At 52.1% G+C, this 7,110-nt stretch overlaps 1 long non-coding RNA gene across 1 annotated transcript; it reads left to right on the top strand.

Moving 5' to 3' along the window:
• Positions 1–3,049: 3,049 nt before the first annotated feature.
• On the top strand, positions 3,050–6,821 carry LOC115071426. Its single transcript, XR_003850512.1, has 3 exons — positions 3,050–3,180; positions 3,291–3,373; positions 6,581–6,821. It is a non-coding gene; the product is annotated as an uncharacterized LOC115071426 (long non-coding RNA).
• The last annotated feature ends 289 nt before the right edge of the window (positions 6,822–7,110 follow it).

Raw genomic sequence — 7,110 nt, 5'->3', positions numbered from 1 at the left:
CCCGGTGGACAGAGCTCACCTCTGGCCAGGTTGCCAGCTGGCAAGTGCTGGTCAGTAAGCCTTAGCTGCAGGAGTTCGGGCCAAGGCCAGGGCCACAGGGACTGGTAAGGGTTTCTAAATCAGGGCCAAACCATTTCAAGGGATAGCTGCAATGTTTCTCCCGTCTGTGTCTAGAAGGGGGCCAGCCTAGCCTTGGACAGGGTACACATAAATGAACCCATTCCCATATGTGCACATGAATATACATGTGTATATACAAATACACATGCACATACGCATGCTCATACACTCATTTGATGCTCATGAACGCAAACACAGACACATGCATGCACAAATAACATGCACACACACGAGCGCGTGCACCAAGTGCACAGATGCATGCAAGTGCAAACAGACATGCATATGCATGTGCACACACACATGCACAATCACTCATATACACTCCCACTCTCTCTCCCCAGGCAGGCTTGTGGGTGGGTGGAAAAAGGCGTCTGGGATGAGCTTAGCTTGTGGCGGGGGACAGAGGGCATAAGCCTCTTCCCACCTGCCTCTTCTCCCCCATCTGGAGAGTAAGGAGCATTTGGAATGTCCGGTCCTGCCCAGAGCTGCTCTAGTCAGAGCAGGGAGCCTCTTCCAGACTCACCCACTAGAACTATCTGGGGTGGAGGAGCGGGAACTGTTCCTGTACCAGTTCCAGCTAAGAGCTTGGGAGAGTGGTACGGTCACTGTGAGGGTCAGGAGAGCCACTGAGGTGCCCTGCAGTTGAGCAACTCAGCCCTTAGCCTGCTGGGCTGTAAAGCCCTCCAGCACCTGACTTCCTAACTGGAGGTGGGGTTTCTTGACCCTTCACTTCTCCAGTTGTCTCTAACCTGTAAGAGCCTCAGTGACTGGAGCACATGACCTCTGGTCCCTGTTGTCCCCTGGCCAGGCAAGCCCATTATGCTGGTGCATCAACCTAAGAGTGACAATGGAATGATTTGTGGCATCACCATTGGCTCTTGCTATTGAGAGACCTGGGGCCATCTCAGAATCTCAGCCCTGCTCCCTGCAGGCTTTGCAAAACCCAGCTTGCTGACCACCAGCCATGCCCACAGTCCTTGGCAGGGGCCAGAGTTCTGTCACCTCCCCCAACAGATCAATACCTTCTAGCCTACTGTCAGCAAATCTTTGACCTGTGTCCTGGCCATACACGGTGACCCCTGAACCTGTTGGTCTTTCCACCAATCCTTGTCCTGGTCTCTGGGGTGGGTGAGGGGCTGGCCCCTGGCTCTGACCCAGACTTTGAGGGGAAGGGAGAGGCTCAGTCTCCTCCCTTCCCTCCAGATTAGGGGCCGAGGCATAAGGTGGGGGTTGTATGATCAGGCCCCTTGGTGTTATAAAATAAAAGATGTGGAGGATGATTCTGGGGCCCAACAGCCCCTGGGAGCTCCAGCCTCAGAGAGCCACTAACGTGCCCGGTACTTCCAAACTGCTGTGCCCTGGGCTCAGATTCTGCAACTCACAGCCCTATCTTCAAGGATGGTCTGGCTGAGGGCAACTGCCAGGATAGAGAAAAAGCATGGCGGATGGGAGGGGGGTGTCGGTAAATGCAGCCAATGCTAGCTAATCCACAGCCCTCATGCATGGGACAATACTGTTTTCCTCATCCAAAGAGTCCCTCCCAATAGCAAGCCCCCATGCTCCGCCAACCTGAGAATGGTCCAGCACTGCAGCTTGGAGCTGGGAATGAGGGTGGGGTTGCTCAGAGGCCTCGGTTGTGCTCCCTGGGCCCTGTCCCCTGAGGCTCAGCTGAGAGGGCCACTGATCTGGCCACCCCTGTCCTCTCCACTCATTCTACCACATACCTGGCAAGGTTTAGCCCATTGTCCTGCTGGTGGGCATACTGTGGGTGCTGGGAGCCCCATCTCCTCAGTCACTCAGATTGCAGCGGGGCTTCTCAGAAGACTCAGCTTTAAGGGACAGCATACCATGTGACCATTAACCTGGCTTCTGAGAACAGATACCCACCATTCCTTGGGGTGTTCTGAAGGTTGTGGGCTCCGCCACTCTGTCTCGGGTTCATGGTCATCTGCCATAGGGAGGGGCTGTGGCTTTAAGACTCCAGCAAAGAGGCACTTCCCCTCCCAGGAGAGGCAGAGGAGGAAGGACAGGGGAGAACAACAGTGTGGGGGGGGGGGGATGTCAGAGGCTCTCTGCTAACTTGTAACATGGGAGGCAGATGAGGAGTGCTTGGTGGGGAACACAGGCTCAGACAGGGGTCTAAGCAGGAAAGCCAAGGACATATACTCATATGGGCTTGGCTCCAGACTCATGGGTTCCTCACTTCTCTTCTGACCCCATTAGCTTTGACCTTTACTTCTTAGTATACAGGTCCAGGGCAGATCCCTGATCCACTGCAGGGACCCTGTCCCTCTATCACCCAGGTACTACTTGTCTGTCTCCTTAGGTCCTTATGAAGGATCAGGTGCTGTCAGACCAGGTTGGGGTGGAGGATATGCAGGTGAGTGTGTGGGCAGCAGGCCCAGAGGTCAATGGGTAGCGTAGGGTACAGAAGGTCCAACCATGGCAACCCATGGGGTTTTTTTTGTTGTTGTTGTTTGCTTATTTTGTTTTGTTTTGCAGTCCTGGAGACTGAATCTCATTTCTCTTACGTGCTAGGTAAGTGCCCTCCTCCTACCAGATGCCCTAGCCCCTCACTGGTAAATTCTAGGCAGGTGTTCTACCGTTGAGCTACATCCCCATCCCTCTTTTTACATTTTGTTTTGAGACAGGGTCTCACTAAGTTACCTCGGCAGACCTTGAATATGTAATCTCCCTCCTTTAGCTTCCCCAGCAGCTGGGATTACAGACATATACCACCAGGCTTGGCTAATTCGTGATTCTGAAGCCTGCACCCCCCACCATGGCCTTAACCATACCTTTGGCAATTCTCTGAGCTCTCTGGAAACATGAGTTTCCTTTTTACCCAGGACTTTGGTCAGTCAGATTGTGACAACCTATTTCACCCCAGCCATTGGGGGCTTGGCTTACAGTGCTGCGTGCACTCCATGGAAGTGGATCCATGTAGGCTTCTGAGATACCTAGCCTACATACTAGGGAACCAGTCTTCAGAGAAGAGGATGACTCATGTGGCTGGCCCTGGGGATGGAGCTGAACTTGGAGCATGGGTGGGAGTCTCAGGTACTGAGTTAAGGCCCTGCTGTAAATCCTTTCCCAAGGCAAGCTGAGAAGCATAGGCCCCAGCAATGGTGGGTCTGAGACTGGTTTCTCTGTTCCTTTGAATATCCAAGGCTCTGCCTGACCACAGGAGAAGGGATATTGTCCTCAACTTGTCCATTCCTGAGGCTACTGAGCAACATCTACAGAGGAGAAGGTAGGATTAGGGCCCTGAGCGGGTTCCCAGGGGGCCTGAGGACCCAGGTTTTCCCTAGTCCTCATGGTCACTGGGGCCTGAAGCCCGGTGAACAGCCCAGGCTCAGCACAACACACTGGCACACACAGCAGCTTCAATGAGACCTCTACTTCTGCAGGGCTATGGACACATGGCTTGCACACAGGCTCACATACGTGTAGCATACCTATACTACACAGACATAGTTCAGAGGTATCACACAAAACACAGAGACACGTGTTACACTCACAGAGCACACATACCACACAGACACAGCCCAGAGACATCATACAACACATAGACTCATACCACATCCACACAGCACACATACAACATTGTCATAGCTCAGAGATGTCACAGTGCTCAGAGATATCACAGTACTTACCCAGACCACAAAGCACACATGCCATGTAGACATAGCCCACAGATATCATGCAACACACAAACATGTAGCACAGAGAGAGAGAGAGAGAGAGAGAGAGAGAGAGAGAGAGAGAGAAAACACACCACACTGATATAGCCCATGGATGTCATACACCATACACCACCAAAGGCCATACTAACAGTCCACAGACATCACAGAACACACACATAGATACAGACCACACTGACCCCACCCACAGACACCCAGCATATGCCCTGCTTCACCCTGTCTGCCTTGCTCACACAAGCAGACTGCAGAGCCTGCAGAGTTGACCTACAGAAGCCCTGGGGCTACATGGCCCCTCCTCATCCCAGAATGCTACAGCAGTCTACTTGGCTACCAGGAAGCTGGGGTGGGCTGGGTCTGGGGGAGGAATGCAGAGGGCAGTGGGGACTTCCAAGGCCTGGAGAGGCAGCAGGGGTCAGGCCTAAGGAACTAGATGCAGAAGCCTGGGGCTGGGGGACTTCCTCGAGGGCCTTATGAGAGCCAGATGTCCCTCTCTATACCCTGGGGTCTGAATGGACATAGAACTGCCCACTTACTCCTTCCTGTTAAGGTCAAGGTGGCTGACAGGACCCCTCCCTGTTGACCCTTTAGTTTGGCACATAGGCCGTCAGGTGGGACTAGAGATCCCTACATCTTGTGCTCAGAACCAGGGGCCTAGCCTACAGAGCTAGGAGGATCTGAACCAAGCTGTACCATCTACCTCAGGCCACGAGAAAGACTGCCCCAGCCCTGGGCTCTTGGACAATGATGGGGGCAAGAAGGCTCATCTTGGAGATTAGGGCCTTGGGGGCCTGTGACTCACTGCTTAGCTTGACATTCCACCTGGAAGCCAGACACTCCTGATGCTGCAAAGGGCCCCAGGCTGTACTGAAATATTTAGGAATGAGCGGGACAGGGTGGGGCAGGGAAGGCAGGTGTGGCCTTGTGTGGGCTCCTGGGAGCATCTGGCTCTCGATAGGCCTGAGGGGGCTTCCCAGAGGTCACCAGCAGTGGGCAGTGGGATTCCCAGCATCAAGGCTGCTGGGTCTTCCTTGGGGTGGGCCAGCCAGCAGCAGCCGGGTGCAAAAGGTGAGGCCAAGTCAGGTGTGGTGGTGCAAGCCTGTATTCCCAGCACTGGGGAGGATGAAACAGGAGGATTGCAAATTTGAGGCTAGTTTGGGTTAAAGAGTGAAACTTTATCTCAAAAACAATTAATTAATTTTTTCAAAAGCTGGGTGTGATGGTGCATCCCAGCACTTGGAAGGCAGAGGAATAAGGGTATCTCTGTGAGATGCAGGCCAGCATGGTCTACATAGGGAGTTTCAGGCCAGTTGGGGCTACAGGGAGACCCTGTTTCAAAAAACAAAACAAAACCAGAAATTCGACAGTTAAAGCCACACTGTTGGGGACGACCTCCTGATCCTCCTGGGCAGGCCAGAGCAGTTACTGCCAACCTGCAAAGTTAATCCCCTTGGGACCTCCACTCTTTTGGGGGAGTGGGGACCGGGTCTCCCTGTAGCCCTAGCTGGCCTAGAACCTAGACCTTGTTATGCAGACCAGGCTAGCCTCGATCTCTCAGATACCTGCCTGCCTCTGCTTCTCAAGTGCTGGGATTAAAGGCATGTGCCCCCATACTCAGCTTCTCCATTCCTTTTAAAATGGAATATCCTAGCCAGGCATGGTGGCACACGTCTTTAATCCCAGCACTCGGGAGGCAGAGGCAGGTGGATTTCTGTGAGTTCAAGGCCAGCCTGGTCTCCATAGTGAATCCAGGCCAAGAGGTAATTTTCAAATCTTTAAAAGGATGTGAAAATTGGTCCCCCTTCAGGTAAAGCTGACTGAAAGGCAGTAGCCAACAGTGAGGTCCCTAAGGAAGAAGAAATTGGCTTCTGGTAGGTGAAGCTTCTCAGCAAGAGGACAGAAGTGTCACCATAATCCCCTCCAAACAAGGAACCCCACAGGCTTTGACAGGGAGGAAGGGGGGAGCTCAGCAGGCTGCAAGAAAATATCAACAACTATTTATATGCACAAACTCACATGATTCTCACAGTGCTCCCTCGAGCATTTATTTGTTAGACTAGCTTTGTTTTCTTTTATGCATAAAGAAACCAAGACTCCTAAGTTGAAACTTGGCCCAAATCCCAGATTGTTGCAAAAGAGCCAGGAGTCCAGCAAGGGTTATGTGTGATCTCTGCTACCCTTTCCTACTCCAGCGGAGCCCCCACTCACAGCATCAGAAAGTGACTGCTCTGTCCTGGGGGCTATGTTGGATGTTCAAGGCCTGGGACACAGGAGGGGACAAGGCTCTAAGGTGATAAAGAAGGCAGCAAGCAGGCAGTTTTGTTTTACAAAAGGATACTTAAAAAAAATTTTTTTTTCATGAGCCAGGCATGGTGGCACACGTCTTTAATCCCAGCACTCGGGAGGCAGAGGCAGGTGGATCTCTGTGAGTTCAAGGCCAGCCTGGTCTACAAAGTGAGTTCCAGGACACCTGGGGCTACAGAGAGACCTTGTCTCAAAAAGAGCCTCCCCCCCCAAAAGAATATCCTTTATGTATTCCTTGAAGATTTCATACATGTAAATGTTTAATGCATCTTGATCACATGCACCCCTAAGTTTCACCTTGCATCCCTCCCAGAAGCCCTCAACTCCCTCCCACTTCCCAGGTACCTCCAAAGCCCCCCTATCATGTCCCTCTTTTTTTTTTAAACAATCCACTGTGTCCAGTTACTGCTGCCTACTGGGATCTTGACTGATCTCCTTGACTTGATCATATGCAGGTAACCATAGCTGCAATGAATTCACTGGTTGCGATGACCCAACCTCCACTCTTGATTCATCACTGCCCACTGAGAGCCACAACTTTAGCACTGGCCACTGTCCCCTAGGCATCCCTGCCTGAGAGCCATCGGCGCTTGCAGGGGTACCAGCCACTGGGTCTTTGGAGTCACAACCTGGACAAAGAAAGTAAAAAACTTCAGTCTCGGGCTGGAGAGATGGCTCAGCGGTTAAGAGCACTGACTGCTCTTTCAGAGGACCTGGGTTTAATTCCCAGCACCCACATGGCAGCTGACAACCATCCCTAACTCCAGTTCCAGGGCAATCCGATGCCCTCTTTTGACCTCTGTGGACATTGCACTACATGGGTGCACTTGCATAATGCAGCAATACTATACTCATACACATAAAAATGAAAATAATAAATAAAATATTTTTAAAAACCAAAACTCTCAGTCTCTTGAGAGGCCTCTGTGACTGATGCAAGTTCTGAGGAGGAGGTACCTCCAAGAGGAAGTGATGGGCACCTTCG

The sequence above is a fragment of the Nannospalax galili genome, unplaced genomic scaffold (assembly GCF_000622305.1).
Source record: "Nannospalax galili isolate Female #2095 unplaced genomic scaffold, S.galili_v1.0 scaffold159, whole genome shotgun sequence".
NCBI classification, from domain to species: domain Eukaryota; kingdom Metazoa; phylum Chordata; class Mammalia; order Rodentia; family Spalacidae; genus Nannospalax; species Nannospalax galili.
Note: the sequence above shows the minus strand (reverse complement) of the source record. Positions and strands in the feature narration are given on the sequence as shown.